The sequence below is a fragment of the Athene cunicularia genome, assembly GCF_003259725.1.
Source record: "Athene cunicularia isolate RWA chromosome 3 unlocalized genomic scaffold, athCun1 chr3_part1, whole genome shotgun sequence".
Classification (NCBI taxonomy): Eukaryota; Metazoa; Chordata; class Aves; order Strigiformes; family Strigidae; genus Athene; species Athene cunicularia.
Window position 1 is genome coordinate 115,432,598 of NW_020799097.1, and position 18,175 is coordinate 115,450,772.

The window sequence follows — 18,175 nt, forward strand, 5'->3', positions numbered from 1 at the left end:
ACACACAAAGCTTTCTCCCAAATCTGTTAATTCTATGCAGACACCTCCTTCCTCATATTTGTTATATTTTATATCAACAAACTTTTATGAAATTTGTTCTTTATGTGGTACCCTGAGACAAGCAATCTTCAAGTTTCTGCAGTGAGTACACACTGGAAGTTTTATTGTGTTTAGTATTTCCTTATTTCATACATTTGAAGGAATGTAAGTTCTAAGCGCAGAAAATGGTTTCACTTGAATTAACAGTCGTGTTTGGTTTGAAACTATAGACTGCATTTTCACCTACATCCATGTGGATGTCTGAAACAAGATCTTTAATCACAAGATCATAAACTGCATTATGTCTTGTTTCTAGATATCCTTAATACAAAGCTTCACATGAATGCTTGAGTACAAATTCTCTGTCACGAGGAGAAACAGAGGGATTTGGAATAATGATCTGTTGAACAGAGTGAGCAACAATGAAAGAGCCAGATAACTAGTCTGGGCAGCAAAAATGAGTGGTGCATCTCAGGTACCAAAGCAGAGGGCTGGCAGCTCTGTGTGTGGTCAGTGGAGTTGCCCAACAGATAATTTGTGAAAACATAGCTAGTATTTCTTTAAAATCATAACCACCCATGTGTATGTGGAATAGATTTCATCATCGTGTAAATAAGAATATGAAAAGTGCAGAGTTCTTGTCCAAACTCACTTGTTCCTGACCAAACATGTTATCTTTGATTGAGCTGTGTGGTCTACACAGTGTATCTGGCCATTGCTGCAATAGCTGCTGGGCCCATTTTCTTTTTCAGATCCTAGAGATTAATAAGGCTAGTGCTAAATGACCTTGACTTGAGAGTGATGCTAGCCATGAGCGTCTGGTGGCACGTCTGAGACAACTGGGCTGAGTACAGAGCTGTGAACATCTATTCAGTCATGTCCTCTGCCATAATTTTCATCACCAGAGTCTGAGCAGTTTGTGAAGTCTGACATATTGCAGCTTTCTTCCACCATCTGCAGTGCCTGCTATATGAGAAACAGATCTTTCACTCTGACCTAAATATTCTCTAACAATACCTTCAGTCAGTTTCTCCTGAGGACCCAGAAGTCACTCTCTGTAACTAGTCCCTGTCCATCAAAGACAAGTACTTTTTTCATCTTTTTTCTTCACAGTCCTCATCTTCATGTGCAGGTGATTGAGTCCTCCTGTAACTGAGCTTGGTTTGATTCAACAACAGCATGACAATTGGGTTGTACTATAGCATTATGTTTTTCCTAGGCATAATATTTCTTCTGTAATAATGGGTTTACTAGAAACAAAATTGAATAATGTAACTGTAAATAATATATTCTTGCTTTAAATGAAGTCATAGGAAATGTGGGCGAATCTAAGGACACCGTATCTGTTCTTTTAACAAAATCTAGTGCTGATCTGGTTACTAAATATGGAATCTTTTATATTGATGTGTGGGTAGGTGTTATTATGGTTAAGTAATAGACATGTCAGAATTTGGTTTCCTGATAAATCCCCATAAATGTCTTTATTTCTTTTATGCTTTTTATTTTTTTTCCTTTTCTTTTGCATTGGCACATTCTTAGTGGCATTTTTCCATCTCAGGAGGAGGTGGAAATGTCCAATGAGGTTTTTGAACAATTTTCAGGAATAGGACCATGTTACTGGTGTCAGGAGGATATCTTACTTTGAATTCTTAGTGATGATGAAGCCAGTAATAGCAGCCACATTCTTCAGTGTCAGAGTCTTTGTCCTGACCCTTGGAAATGTCCTTAAAAATCTGTGACATTTTTAGCTGCTCATGACTTTCCCTGCTACTTTCATTACTACCTCTTAGTGGTTGGTTTGGTGCATCTTCAGCCAGGAAGTACATTGCTGCAATGTCACCTTTAACAGCCTGACAGCACTTTTCCAGACTGCACTGATCATATTTACATTGATTAATATGTTGCGCTGAATAATGAACGATCAAAAAACTTTGTATAACTGGATTTCCTCTGCAAATGACAATGCTTCACTTAGACTTTAAGACCTAGTGCTGTGGTTGATGCATCAAGCCATTCCTCTGTTTACACTCAGAAGAACAGTCCTAAGTCTCTTGATCAGAAACCAGCACCTTGTGCAACACAGGCCGAATTTTGGCTTTAAATCCATGTTTGTGTTGGAGGAAAGTTTAAAATGGGGACAAACTGCCTGAGTGAAGAGGACTAAGGCAATGTCAGATGAAATTAGTGTAGCGGAGGCCCATGTTGCTGTAGTTGCTTTCTTCTCCATGGAAATAATGTAACTAGCATTGTCCTCTGCTGAATGTAAAGATGGTGATGTCTCTGTCTCTTTTAGATCAGGAGTTATCAACAGCAAATAGCCACCTTCACAAGAATTACAGATCTTCATCCTGGTGTTTAAACTGTATATTTAGTCAGAAGGTACCTATAGGAAACAATGAAACTTCTCATTTTCTAATTCTTATTCTGCATGCAATGAAAGGGAATAGCATCCAGTTTGCTAACCCCTGTTCCTCAAGTCATATTTCTAGTAATAATGCTGCATGTAATCTGTAGCTAGCCTACAAGTAAGCATCGGGCATTTGGGCTGAAACAAAAACTATATATGACGTTGTCACTGGGGAGACAATTGTCCAGTTATCTATTCAGATGTATCCATCAGCTCTGTTGCTCAAATATGACCCTCTATTGAGTCCTGATCACTTTATGTGTCTATCAAAAGGACTAAAAGGACCTGTAACCAATAGACTATCTGTCTGAAAAATTTTCCTTTATCTGCAATAGGTTTCTGGTTTTCCTCTTGGGTTAGCTGGGAGTCTTTGCAGGGTTGCAGCAGAGGCATGTACAACCATGCAGATCAGGGTGGTCCCCAGTCAGTTCCCAGTCAGGCACCCCAGGCCCCAAAACTGATACTGAAGAGGAGTGAATGTAACCTGACGAATGGAGCACTTGTCTGTGTTCGGGACATTGGTTCTGCTGCTGTCCTGCTAACAGGCTGTGAGAAAGGCAAGTCCTTTCTCATCTCGCTTTCCCCATATTTTAAAAGCACTTTGGAAGTGTTCTGGGATCCGCCAGAACGAGGTATTGTTATTAAAGGTTTACAGGTGAAACTATCCATCTTGATTTTTTCCCCTTATCCACTGGGGTGGGCAAATCGAATCTTTTGTCTCATTTAGTGGGGGGGAAAGTCTCATTTACTAAATTTCACAACAGTAGCCTAAGGAAATTATCTTCCTATTTCTGTTGTGTCTGGGATTCTGCTCTAGCTGGTCTCAGTATGATACAAGCAACTGGTAAAGCTCTGTACTGCTGCATTGCCTTTCTTTCCTATAAGAACAAATTACTTGCAAAAACTTGTTCACTGTTCACATTTTCATATGTTTATATGTTCTGCATGAAGCATGCAGCAGCACCTTAGTCGTATAAATTTGAAGAAAATATAGGGGTTTTTTTAAAAAAATCCCCCCAGATCCGAAAAGCAGAACCTGTGCAAAGGTTCTGGTGCTGTGGAACTACTACAAATGGTTTGTCCGGGTCTGCTCTGAACAGAGATCAAGGGCATTAGAAATCATGGTGGGGCGTGAAATTCGTCCCTTCTTGGCAGTTGATAACGTGTCTCTTTCAGCATCAAATTACTTAAAACCTTGCAAACTTTTCCATGCAGACACAACTACGTTTTTGACCATTTTATTTGCTGCATGACGAAGAATTTGTGCAAGTAAAGCAAGCCCCCATTTCCAGCTGATAATTACAGGAGGTCAGACAAAACAGCAGTCCCCTGATAGTTCATAATAGTGCTTGGTGGTGATACCATCCCTGTGCATTTCATCATGGACATGAAATCTGGACCAATTATCATTTTCTCATACTGTAGCTTTTAAAGTATTTTTATTTTCTTTGTTACTGTCTATTCATTAAACAGGGTTTTCAAGCTCCCAGTAACAGGATTACTATTGACAATTTCATTAGAACTATAATTCCACCGCCCGTATGCCTTCCAGAGAGAACCATCGTGGTCTGTAGTCACAGCCTGTCCACCTCTGGTATAATTGTGTTTACAGCAGCCTCGGACTCCTCCCCCTTGAATTTTGAAGGGCCAAAACTGCCACTTTTTGTGAAACGGGTTTTAGCCCTGCATTACACCAGCCTCGAGAGTTCTTGGAGAATTATGAAACTGTCAGCTGCTGTCTGACCATATCCACGCCTGGAAAGATGCTTAAGGTACAGGTGTAATAAGTTTATAATTGCAATTTATATATAGGAGTGCAATACCCAGCCTGTCAGGTAAATACCAGTGAACAGCACAGCTTGAATGGGAGTTGTAAACATGCAAGTAACAGGTTTGTTAGATATCAGCAGCTGTTTAGATTGCAAGATCCTTGGAACAGAAAATGTCTCAGCTATTTCTGTCCAGACATGCATTATAGTAACCATACGAAGTACTGTTGTTCTCTTACACCCCATATCTTTGTTTGTGTGTTCTCCTCTGCTCACTGTAACTCAGGGTATTCTAAATAATAAATACAAATGTAATTCAGATAAGGTGTTTAGTTTCTAAGTTATTATTTATATTACTATTGGATTTACAGGCTCTGTTTGACAGGAGGCCTTTACTATAGTGCAAGAATAACAGTGGAAAAGCAAAAAAGAAAAAATCCTTCCCCTCTGACCCCAAAGGCATCACTGGGTGTCAACTTGCATCTTCTTGGATAGGGATGCTCTTTCAAACTTGGAATAGGACATAGTAATAGGAGGGTTAGACTTTTCTTTAAAAGAAATTTGTATGTTAGATTTTGAAAGGTTAGATCTGTGCAAACAAGTTTTCAAAGTTATTTAGCAGCGCTTTTTTGTTGGTTTTGATGGGACAAATTTCAAGAATATTATATAAAGCAGGAACAATCCAGCAAAGCAGATGAGAAATGGTGAAAACCTGGCCCCAGTGACTGGGAAAATAAAGTCTGGAATCAAATTAGATAATGGTCCCTTCTGACCCACAAGTGTATCTATCTGATGTCATGAGATAACATCACCAAATATCTCAATAGGATGTTTGTACTTGCTGGCAGGATAAAATTGAAATAAAATGGAAGATCTTTAAGAAAGAAAGTTGACAGCTCATGCAATATTTCTGTTTAACATAGGGTAAATGAGATCAGAATTAATTTGGTGTTCTGCCAACTTCCAGGAACGCTCACTAGCTAAATCACTCTGCTTTTTTGTTTAGGGTGGGTTTGCAGTGAAGTTAAACAGGATGTTGGTATTCATGAGAGAGAGTTTGGGAGAGAAGCACTTATTTCTAATTGTGTCAAATGTTTTTAACCGAATGTATGTTCTATATTTCCAGTTATTGCATTAAGACTGATTTTGTTCCAGGTTGAAACTCTAGAAAGATCTCCTTGGATACACTTTTTAAAAAATGGTTGCATTTGACCCACTAGGAAAAAAAAACAGCCCAAACCAGGCGTTCAATTTTGAATGCAGGTTGACTCAGGTGCTTTCAACAGGTGCTCCTTCGTTAGAGAGCAATCAGTGCTTGACTCTGAGCAAACAAAAACACCTGGGCATGCCAGGGGGCAGGGCTGGCTATTTCAGCATGCAGTTGCAATGTTCAGCCTTCCCAAACTGTGCTTAGTTATTTAATTGCGCATCCAAATGTAGTTGATGCATTTGCACATGTAATTAATTATGATTTATTTAAAATCATTCTGTAAAGCTTTGTTTCTCAGTTTTCTCCAAATCAAATTATGGAAGGCTAGATTTGATTTTCAGATTTCATTCAGTTGGTTTAAGCTAGTCTTGAGTGACTACCTATGAGTAGGGGAAATCTTTTGTCTAACACCAGTGGAACAATGTGTATGGAGAATGCAGAGGCTTTCTTCTCATGGTAAGCTTATCTCTGATATGTAAGTTTTAAAAGATTGTTTATTTGTTACACTGTATGGTGCATATTATTGAAAGATACATTCTGGTTTTATATGTGTCTTTTTTTTACTTTGTAAATTCAGCACACATCAGTAAAAGCCATTGAGTTAAAGATGTATATTTTTAATTAAATAAAAAAAATACAAGAAAAAGCATGCTTTTGGATTGACCAGACATTAAAAGATAGCTTAATGATAAGAAGAAAAAGAGTTCTGTATTTTAACAACCAACTAAGGATATTTTTTTTGGTTTTCCACGTTACGAGAAGTTGTGTTTTAGCATTTGGACTGTTAAGTGCTGCAGTGACCAAAATATGAATTCTGAGGCATGGTGGCATGTTGAGGGACTCAGCTCTGTGGGGTTAAGCATATCTTCTATTGCTGCAGAAGAAAGCATGTATATTTTTCAGCTTTTATCCTTGTCCAGCAAGCATTGCAATTGTGTGTCCGGATTGAGTCTCAGAAAAATGAACCCTTACCTAAGCTCATCTCTCTTCATTTTTGTGTAAATTGCTAAATGGTGCTTTTCAGACGAGGCAATGCCATGTGTTATAGAGGTCCTGTAAGACTGAGTAGGGAAGTCCTGCTTTAAAGATTACAGCTGATTGAATCTCTGAAAGGGAGAAAATTGCCATAGTGTGAGCATGGAGAGGGAGAGAGGGGAGCTGACAGACTCTGAGTCCTAAGTTGTTGCAAGTTTTGAAACTGCAAACTCAGGATAAATCTGTGTTTTCTTTTTCACTCTTCTGAGATGAATCGTGGAAGATATACTACAGATAGAAATTAAAATTGTGGACCTTCTTAGCAAGGTATGTTGGAAGTAGAATATCTTTTGGTCAAACAGTTGAGTGTGTTTAGTTGACAAGGAAGTAGTTTGGGAGGGGCACTTGAATGGTATTAAAATATAAAAGGTTATGAGAAAGTCATTCTCCTCCATATTCACCGAGTTGAACAAGAATTAAACTGACTTGATTATTATCCAGGTTGGTTTTTGGGGTATATTTTTTAGTACAGATGTAAACTTTCCAAACATGGGAATAGGCTGCTGAGAGCAATTGTATAACCTTGCAATTAGAGGTGTTAAATAACAGCATGGAAAAATACCTGTTTAAAAACATGCAAATATATCTGAATGTGTCTTGGAGCCCAGGGATGGAATCTCTGACCTCTTGTGATCCTTTCCAGCTTTATGTTTCTGTGGTTTCTGCAAATGACTTCCTCTTTTGTAGTAGAGGATAACAGAAGTTAGAATGGTGACTGTTTTCAGCAGGATTTGTTTTATTCACATAGTTTTTAATTGTATTTCCTTTCAATAAATACACCAAACCTAACAGGAACTCCTGAGGAAAGATGTTACATTTGTTTGGGTTAAACATTGCCAAAATTTCTGGGCTGACTGAATGCAGCGATAGAGTGGGTCCTAGGAGAAAGACCGAGAGAGCCTGTTGTTCTTAATATCACTTAATGGATAACACTTGTGGATGACTGCAGATGGAAGTAGAGACACACAGTTAAAGGCACCATTTTTTGGAGCTAAGTCTTGAAAAGATGAATGGGTGAGTCTGAGGCATGTAATCCTATAAAGTGCTTGTACATCTGTGCTTTTTTCCTCCTGTTTGAGATGTTTGCAAGTTGCTATTCTCCACGTAAAGAAAATCTGGACCTCTCTGTTCGTAGGTTAATGTCTGGCACACAGGTCTTACAAGCCTAATGGGAAGTTGACTTTAACGTGTCTCATAGCATCCCTGTCACGGATGAAAGTATTGACACGGTAATGATTTAGGAAAATAATCTAGATTTATTAATAACTAACAACTATTTATCAATACAAAACTCAAGAAAGAAAAGCGACTTAGGTTCTAAAATGACAATATTCACTCTAACTTACTTAACGGTACTTTAATTTATACATATATGTACATGTGCATACACAAACCAGACATATACATACAGAAACAAAGGGGTTTGGATTCGGTAAAATGAACACAAAAGGGACAAGCACACACAGGAACAAGGGCAAGGGTACGTACCCACACGCACACACACACACACGCACACACCAATAAACAGGTGAAATAGAAGCTAGCTCAAAGAAAATTTGCCTCTCGAGTTTAGAGCAAATACAATGCCTTGGCATTCCTCAACAGGCGATAATTGAGACGAGCGGGTGGACTTCGCCCTGGCCTTCTGTCTGGAGCAGACGACACCTGAGAGGCGTCCCAGCTCAGGGGAGATGCTGGTCACAGGCCCGCTGCGATCCAGGAGAGCTCAAAGGGTCTCTCTGGGGGTCGTTTATAGCATCCAAGATAACTGACTTTTGTCAGATACTTTCTGGTGCCTTCCGGCAGTTGCACAAGAATTTGATGAACATGCAACCCTGTTATTGTTCCATCTGATCACATCTCAGGCACAGGTGTGCCAGGCCATCAGGAGATGATGGGCCATTATAACCCTTTCCAAGCAATTGTGGGGGAGCAGGAGCCAGGCTAGTCAAGGTTATCAGTCCTTACCATAGATTGGTGTATGGCCTGGGAGAATGTGGATGGAATCACACCTGGCACCAAGCAGCCCAACAAGGAGGGTTAAGAATTGCACCACCACACTTACCTTGTAACAAAGTGCCATGTTATAAAGGTATGTTGCTTAGTGAAGCTACCATAAAGTGAACAAGGTAATTAAAAATGAAGGAAATTGTACTTGTGTATGTTCTAGATATTTTTTCACGTATTATGTTTTCCAGAAAAAAAAAAAAAAAATTCTTTGTGCCCATAACATCATTCTGGAAGCTTTGTTCACATGTTTAAAATGTGGGTGCAGAATATTTATAAAACAATGGGGTAATGAATGACTAAAGTTGTGGTCTAGTCTGCTTTTGACAATCACTTTGCAGAGAGTATTTATGCTTTCTTGTTTGTTTTGTTATTTTTCTACCTCTAAAAATAGAGTTTAGGCTTCAGGCCAAATCAGTTGAGAACTGAATTCTGGGTCTCATCTTGATCATTGTTACTTGTAAATCAATTCAGAATCTTAAGATTCAGAAAGTAATTAATTAATGTCAAGTCTTAGGGATGGGGAGGTTGCTTGGTTGGTTCTGCATGCTTGTATATGGGTCTAAGTATCAGAAATATTTTTTTAAAAAAAGGGAGACAAGTGGTTAAGAATTCAAAGGAATGTATTAATTGCACAAACTTTTGCTTTTCAACACTTCCTTCCTTTGAAATTGATACATAATCATCCTCTCCCCCTTTAAAAAAAATACAGAATTTCATTATATGGAAAGGGGGGTTTATTTGTTTGTTTTTCCTCATTCAATATTTCTGTTGTAGAGAAGAAAGGAACAATATGCTTTCCATGGCCAGAGCCTAGGGAAAGACAAAATTGAATCATCTTGCAGCAAAATATTCACATTAGGTGCATGAGAAATCTGCAGTACCAGGAGTACTGAAGCACTCAAATATCTTGCCTGTGAAATGTGGAGAGTTTCCACCACTGGAGTTGTAGGTAGGGGAATTTTTGGTTGCTTTTTTTTTTTTTTTTTTTCAAATGATACATCAAGAATGATATAATAGGTATACTTAACTTTGCTTCGATATAGGAAAAACAGACTTAAAGATTTAATGTGTTTTCTGGCTTTGTTAGTTTTTTATCTCATGACTGACATCCTGCTCTAAATGCAGTATGTCAACTGTTAAATTACAGGGGGGACAAATAGAAATCTTTTGACTTCTAAATATGAAACAAAAGATTTTTATTCAAATCTATGAACTTTATATTTTCTTAATAGCAAATTTGTCTGAGGCTTTTCTATTCTTGCAAAAATAAATTATAAGGTACAAATTTTATGACAAAACATCATTTATTCTGGGAAAAGTTTCATCCAAAGTCCTCTGACCATTACTAATGAAAAAAACACGGTGTCTGTGTTTGCTCTTGTTTGTAGAGAAATTCTGCCATATTTTGACCTCATTCCCATCTTTCAGCCAAAACACTTGGCAAAAGGCACCTAATGCTTTTTGGAGCCACATTGTGAAGTGGGATTAACATCTCGATAGGCAGTTCTCCACCAGTACAATATGAATGTGATTTTAAATAGTCAATTTTATGACTATTTTTATCTGCAGCCCAACTGTGACATAATTAGAGACAATATGTGTCACAGTAATTTCGACTTCCAATTTTACTTCATCCTTGGCCCAGCATTCTTCTTTCTTGCGTCCTACATGTGTGTGCTGGAAAGCTCTTGTGAGGAACATTCAGGAGAAGAGAACTTTGAGAGATGCTACATAGACCCAGAAGGTTAGAAGCACTGTGCTGATTTAATGGTTCCTGTACCAATGTGTTCTTGTGGCTGGGAGTCACTGTACGTGTGTGTGTGTTACCAGAGAGAGTCGTAGGAAGGGTAAGTCCTGGCATTTGTTCAGCAGCTGCCAATAGCAGACCCTCTGTGTAATGGGGGACTGAGTACAGCCCTGCTGCTGATAGCCAGAGATTCAGAAAAGAGAAGAAACACTTTTGTAAGCACAACCTGTGGCAGTGGGGTTGAACTACACAGGGCTCATGTGCTACAGGTTGGTCAGTCCTATAGTAAAGAGTAGGAGATGTCCTAGTAGTTCACAGTCAAGTAATTGACTTAATGTGTGACCCTTATACAGTTACTTTGTTTATGTGATTTTTCTCCCCTATGCTGATAAACCATACTTCTCCCAAGCTTTCTCTGCCTGTTAGTACATAAGGGACTGTCTACAGGTGTTGCCTGACCTTTATTAAGATCAGGTTGGATCAAGGAGTCCTGTAGCATTTCTCCCTGTTTTAATATTGCCATCTTGAGAATTTTTTTTCCATACCTGTATCAGCTGATCTTCTGTACAGCAGATAATTCACCCTTCACGGTTGTTGTTTCTTCCTTATACTTATGCATGTTTAGCTGTGATAGGGAGCACTGTTACATCTGTACATGTTAATCTGCCTGTGCCGAGTCATGCCCCTGGGTGGCCTTGTCATATACAATGAATGTCAGCCTTCCTTGTGGTTAGTGTTTGGGTTTAAATAATTGTATTTTACTTTTTGTATACACTTCTTTTCAGCAGACCGTGGAATGTCAAATGGACATTATCATTAGGTTGGCCCTAGTCCTGGGGCAAACTAAATGTTTGACTACTTATTGAAAAATCCCCTTTCATTAGGTGAGGAGATGAATTAGGTTTTTTTACTATCAGAAAAAATTGCAAGAGTCTTCTTGCTTATTGCAGTGGTGGTGACTGAAAAAATAAAGCACTTTACTAGTTCATGTTTACAGTATATGAATTTAGTTTGGATATAAATTACCCAGACTTCTTTGCTTTGGAGGCAATTGAAGATCTCAGGGGATTTCTCATAGCCCCACATTTCAGGGAGGAGGGATATAAAAGAGAACAGTTGTTCACATAATGTTTGGTTATATCTATGCTTTGTCTGTGTTGAAAGATGAAAAAGGTAAATGAAAGGTAAAGCACTATTTATAAAAAGTAGACTTTTCATGAACCAGGAGTTAGGAATTTGGCTTAAGCAACAGGTGAGGGTTCAGCTAATTGATGCTTTACTGGTACTGCTTTACACATCTTTACCTATTTTAGATGGTCTAGGTGTGTTATTTCTGCTGTGGCTTGTAGATTTTGGAATTGCTCATGCCAAACATCCTCCCTAGATTTGAGTAGGAGAGTCTTACTTTTTTGTAATGTAAAAGAATTTAGCAATGAAGTATGGGTTTAATTTTTAAAAATATTTCTGTTTTTTCCTTAGTTAAGTTTGTCGTAATCTCAAGAATGTTCTATGGGTAGTTGTTTGTCGCAGAAACCATCCTCGTTACCAAATATGTGGAAGTTACTAAATATATGGAATTAAAAAAAAATAAAACACCAAGGTTGTGCTGAAATGAACATAGTTAAAATTCAGAAAGAGAGATTCCTTAATTAACTTAATAAAATTACTAATGGAAGCATTTTAACTGCTAAATTTAATTTACTTGTCAAGATATCAGGCTACAAAGAGGACGGAAGAGTGGGAACTCTGCTTTCCATTATGATGTGCTCTATTATAGAATAAATTTGCTTAAAATGAAATATATCACAAAAAGCCATCAATGACATCTTAATTTGGAACAGCCAGTTGAAAAGTAATTAGACTGTGAAGCAATCAGTTCTAGTAAATCAGTGTTTCCCTTTACATAAACATACGTTTTTACTATTTATAAACAGGAAAGACTTCCAGATAATCAAGTAGCAAGGACTTTGATTGTATTTCTACTGTATGTGTGTTCTATTTTACTTTACAAAACTGTCAAAACAAAAAGATTTGGGGCTTGATTTGGATGCGATCCAGCAAAATGCTTAAGTAGAGATTTCATTTTTACCACTCTCTTTAAGCACGCATTTCTGTGGGGCCACATCTTCCCATTGACAAGGGTTCATATATTATGGCCGAAACTGAGATCGGAAAATAGGAAGGAATCTCAGATTCATTCATTGTGGATACTCAGTGAGCCATCTTCATCACTTGATTGTATGGGAAGCCAGTCCTCTGCTGCATTCCTGAGACACCTGAGTAGTATGACTAATAGTATACAGCAGATTTTCTTTCAAAATTGGCCTAAACCTACTCCTATGGAAGCAAAAGATAAGGACCCCTGGGGGAAATTTCACCTAAGATGTTCAAGTTGTGCAAATACCTGATTGCATTTACCATTTTAAGACCCTATGGTCAGATGGCTGTGGTGACAACTCTGACAACACGTCATCTGCACTTGAGTTGGGACATTGAAGAGCTCAGCATTAAATGAATGTGCTTGGGAACTGGGCATCTAATCTTTGAAGACCTTTGAAAATCATTGCCCTATGATACAACACCAAATCCAGACTCAAAATTGTGATATGTATTGCTGTGTGTCATTTAAAATTGCTGCATAGCTGTTAATATCCCGCCTGAGTTGCCTCTGTTGGGCTCCTCTCCAAGCCAGGTCTGTGCAATGTGAAGCAGTGCTGTTCTCTTTCATGAGTTCTACTGTTTACAATTCTTCTAAGTCACTTTAATACAAAAACTTTGTAGTACTTTACTTCTAATAATTTGTAATATTTCAGTAACTGTGTCTTAATACAGAAAGGCAGGTCAGAATGCCTGTTCCATCAGTAGTTTAAGAATTTGTGTCATAGGATCCAATCAATACCAGGAACTTCACTCCCAAAAGGAGCTGTGTGAATATAAACCCTGAGTAGTGATTATCACTTTTCCCTTTCTGAAGGCTGATGGTGTTTGTGGCAGAGGAGGAAGAGGAACTCAGCTTCTGTGCTTTGGTTCTTCAGTATCAGAAATGTTAGGAATAGAATGGGGAAACTCCTATGCTGTAACTTTTCCCAAGAAGTTATTCAGCTTAAACCATATTTTTAAACCATACCAGATGAATTGATACATTAAGTGAAATTTTTAAAATTGAACAAAAGAAATTACTTCTTCCATGACACAGAAGTCATGATACAGATCAGATCCTTATTGGTTTCAACTATTATGGTATTTTCTATATAGTTGAGCCTTTTTACAGGCTGCACAGACTTACGGTGGTTGTGGTCAAGGTGCCAACAAGAGCTCCACGCTGAGGCAGGAGAACAGCTGCTTCCATTTGGATTAGTTGTTGGGGCAGGGGTCTGTAAATGTTAGCAGTACTTATTTCAGCCAAAACTGTGGGATGCAGTGCCAAGCAAATTATATCAGCATTAAATGATATTAGTGAATATGCTGAGAAGGAATACCCAAAGAAGTAGAGCAATGCAGGCAGCTTGCTGAACAGTGAGACTTTTAGTGAAAACTTAATTAATCAAAGTCCTTATAGCTGTTGCTTTCTGCCAAGGCAGTACACGAATTGAGAGTTTTATTTTGTTTTTCATATGTTAAGTGCAATTTACCTGAGAAATCGTGCTGTCGCATTTTACAGAGGCAGATCTTAGGGCTTTCCTCTTAAGGCAAAATACAGCCTGTGGTCACATACAGATCTGTTTGTACTTGGAATTGAATTTTACTGAATGTGGACCCCTCTGCCATCCCCGTCCTTCACTAAGACAGTATCTGCAGAAGAAATGCCAGTAGCATAAATTACAGTGGTGCTTAGGCAGGCAGCCCTGGATTAGAAGTGTACGCATTTCATGTGATGTGACTATGTGGATCTTGGGTACAACAGAACGTAGCTCTTTAAGCCAAGACTTATTATTCAGAGTATACAATTGTAAAGTGTTATAGTTGGAACACAAGGCTCTTGGGAACGAGCTTTTAGTAAATATGCTGATATAAAGCAGTGGGATTGCAAGCGGCAAGTTTATTGTTAATGCTAATTTCATTGTTAATAGTTTATTGTTCTAATTTCATAAATCTAATTTCATTGTTTGAATAGATTGTACTGTTAATTTTAAGAGTTAAAGATTTTCTTGGCTAAAGTCATTAAAAAGTTAAAATACAACATATTCTGTTAATTGTGGCTGTAGGGGTTCTTTTGAAAACTTTTAAAATTTCCTGCGCCTTGACTTTTCTGGGAAAAAATTCTGATGTGCATCATTGTACATATGATAGAGCTGGCTGCAGCTAATCCTGTCACGCTGCCCTACACTTGGTAGTAGTGCAATAGTATTTTGCCTTTTACATAGTTTTGGTCACATAACCTTTAGTTTTGGAAGCACAGCTCACAAAAATCAAGTTGTTCATTTTGATCAAGAAAGAGAGGATGCATCTGTTTGTTTCATTAGTCAGCAGCTGAGGTGCACAGTGGCATGTGCAGCAAGTCTTGCATATGTGGGGCCGAAGTGATGAGTTGCTCCATCTCATCTAGTAGGAGACGATTTACTAAGGGGAGAGGATGTGTAGGCAGGCATGCCATACTTTATTATTGCCTGCTAAAGGGTTGGAATCTTTATATTATTTATCATGAGAAAAAGCTCTGTCTTTAAAAATGAACACAGCTATTGTTGAATACAAAATCTGCTGTTTCTGGTTTGTGCTCTCTTGTGGAGTACTTGCCTCTTCTTTTTACTTGCAGCATATGGTTATTTTCCTTGTCTTCCTGATGCTGTTAGGAGGGCAAAAGGCAGTTGAAAGTATTGTTCTTACCACAGCTGTCTTATTTTTGCTTCTTCCCCTACTAGCTTTCATTGGCACACAAAGTAATAAGCAGAGAAGAAGAATAAACAGAAGGAAACCAATTTACATTTTGATGCAAACACAGTGTGCATCGTGACCATGACCTGTGCATAAGATAGCTTCAGCTTCCTGTTGACTTGGTGGCATGATATTTAACATTCTCTTTTATAAGTTTGTTGTTTACAGCAATTTTATATTTCTGCTTAGCTTAATGATTACAAGAGAGTCCACCCTGGAGAGTTCAGCCTCCAGTCTTTGAAAGTCTCATTTGAACATGTTTGCAACTGTAAGGAATAGCTTGAGGCTGTGCTATTTAACACCAAAGAAGAGGAGTTAAAACATCACCAAAAAAAACCCCAACCCAATCCTCTTCTCAGTCTTGTTTGTCCTTATTCTGGATTCTTAATGGCTCTGAAAATATAGGTCAAAGATATGTGTGTGTATAGTAAATAAAGGATGGGCTTTGGTGCACTAAATTACTAGAGGGTGATGAGATGTACTTTCTCTTAAGGGCACTGTATGTTTAACACAACCCTTGTCCCTTTCTTGCTCCTGTTCTTGTTCCTGCTCATTGTTTGGTCTTCGGTGCCTTTTTGAACTCCTGATGGCTTGTACGCATCAACTCTTCTTCCCTTCCAGCTTTTTATTATCCCCATCTGAAGGAGAGAGAGAACGTGCAGCAGAAAGACCTTTTGCATCCATCTTAGGTAGAGTCTGGCTCAGTAATTTCCATTCTGTGATGCGCTTCATCTTTCTGGATCCTTCAGTCCCATTGTGTAGTCTATTACTTGGAAAGAAAAATACATATGCTAGCAGGGGACTTGAATTTAACTCGTGGGGTAGCAGTCTAGCTCACATGCATCCCACTGATGTCAGTTCTCTGTGTTAGATGCTTAATGACCTGTACCCACTTGTGCAGTGCAATACCTTCTATTTCTAGTCAGTGGAATGTTTACATGCCCCTTATGTGTTACATGAGATGTGCTTTTGGTCTTATCCTCATTCTACAACAGAAATATATCTGCTTCGAGTGGGTTTTGTGGTAGGTTTTCTAATATTTCTTGTTACTTATTGCCCCCCTCCCTTTTTCCCAGACACGTTAGCAGTCAGCAGTTGAGTGAGTGGCAGTGCAAACTGAACTGTACTTTTAGGACTTGGCAATTCATTTTGCTTGGGCTGGTGTTCGTTTGCAGACGGGTACCATGGCCTGCACTGCTGTTACCTGTGTTACGCTTAGCTTGTTTGCCTTGGGGACAGATACTTTGCTGGCTATCAGCTTGAAAGCCCTCACCATCATTAGATTAAAGCAAAAATATACACTGCTGCTTGTGCATATAATTCTCCTCTTCTGTAATCTAAATTGGAGTATTTTAAACCTCTGTTAAGGAATAATACTTTGTCCTTCAGCTTACAGTGTCTAAGGTGAAGATATCCATCACTTCATATTTACAAGGGCTGTTTTCTCAAGTTTTAAGTTTATCTTGGTAATTTGTACCCTGATATCTATTTACTTATTTACACTTCTGTCTGTGCTTTGCAGTACCACTGGAGGTTTAACAAAGAACTTCCTGGAGCCCTCTGTAGTTTGCACACTGTGAGCTCCCATAATGAGCTCTCACTGAGGAACATATTTGAGAAGTCAAAAATGCGAAGAGTACATTGACAGTCTTTTGGTTTTAACACACAATATCAGAGATGCGTTAATCAAGCCAGATTTTTTTTCAATCAGGTTACAACAGTTCAGAAATTTCGTCATTTAGTGTTGTTGTTGTTGTTGTCATTATTTACTTCCCACTCACCCCATTCTTTCATTTTCTTTAGTATAGGAAAGCATAGGTAATAGACGTTATTAATTTGGATATAACAGAAGAACAGGCCAAGGGTAAGCAGCTGCAAGCCAACTTTTAAATGTAAATTATAGCATGGTACATGATCTTCATGGTATAAATCTTGTAGCACTTAATAGGATTGGGACACTAAAATATTGTGCAGAACACAGTCTGTGTTGGGTAGTCTCATTTCACATTGATCTGGATGTAAATATCTTCCTGACTGGACTTGATTCCTCAGAACCTCAGGTTAATGAGGAAAAAATTACCAGAGAACCACAGTCCTCAGTGCTGCTGTTGAATTTTTTCAGAGCATACAGAGTTGGTAGGGTAAGAGGTCAGAACTGGACAGGCATCTGTCCCAGAGTTATAACTAAGAGTTTTCTAGGAAGCCCTGCCTTTCAGAAGGGTCTCTCCTCATGTACAGAATCATATCCTTACCTTTCAGACATAATTTAAAACTTTTTCCCCAACCAGTATGAGTACTTTAATAGTTTTTAATTTATCCACAGAAGGAGTTATATAAATAGATTTTGAAATATAATTGATGTTGAAATTTTAAAACTAAATATAGTTATTATCATATGTGGTACGCTTTCCAGCACATCTCTAACTAGCTTATTACATCATTGGCTGATGACCTTACCTTTGCTGTCTAGAAAGGGAAAACGAAATTAAAAAGGGGAATGAGGTTCCACAGGAAGCAAAGCTCGGAAAAAAAAAGACTTATTAGACTGCACATATGCAACATCTCAGTTTCAGCTGGCTCCTGGTGTGGCGGGTTCCACTGCCGTTACACAATGGGACCCATTGACGACCGGTTGGAGCAGCTACTTGGGGGACAAGGCACAACCCAGTCAGAGTGAGTGTGGCAGAAATACAGACCCTAACAAAGAAATGTGTAAGGCAAGCAGGTGTTTGTCAGCCACTTTTTTTTTGTTGTTTTTTTAAAGCACTTAGTGTTTCTAAGAAAATAAAAAGGATTTGATGCTCTTACCCACTATTTTTTGCATTGTTCTTAATGGATTAAGTAGCTCCTGCACCAACCACCTTTATGTATCTGTGGTGCCCAGGACAACACTGATGATAATGGCAAAATACTTATCACTTAAATGGCATTTTACAAATTCAAAGTGTTGTGCAACAAACATTAATTAGTTCTCACAAGAGTCTTGCTGTGAAGTAGGTAAGTGTTGTTATTCTCAGATTACACATGGGGATCCTAAAACAAAGAGGTAAATCATCCAGGAAGTCAGTAGCACTCGGACAACAACT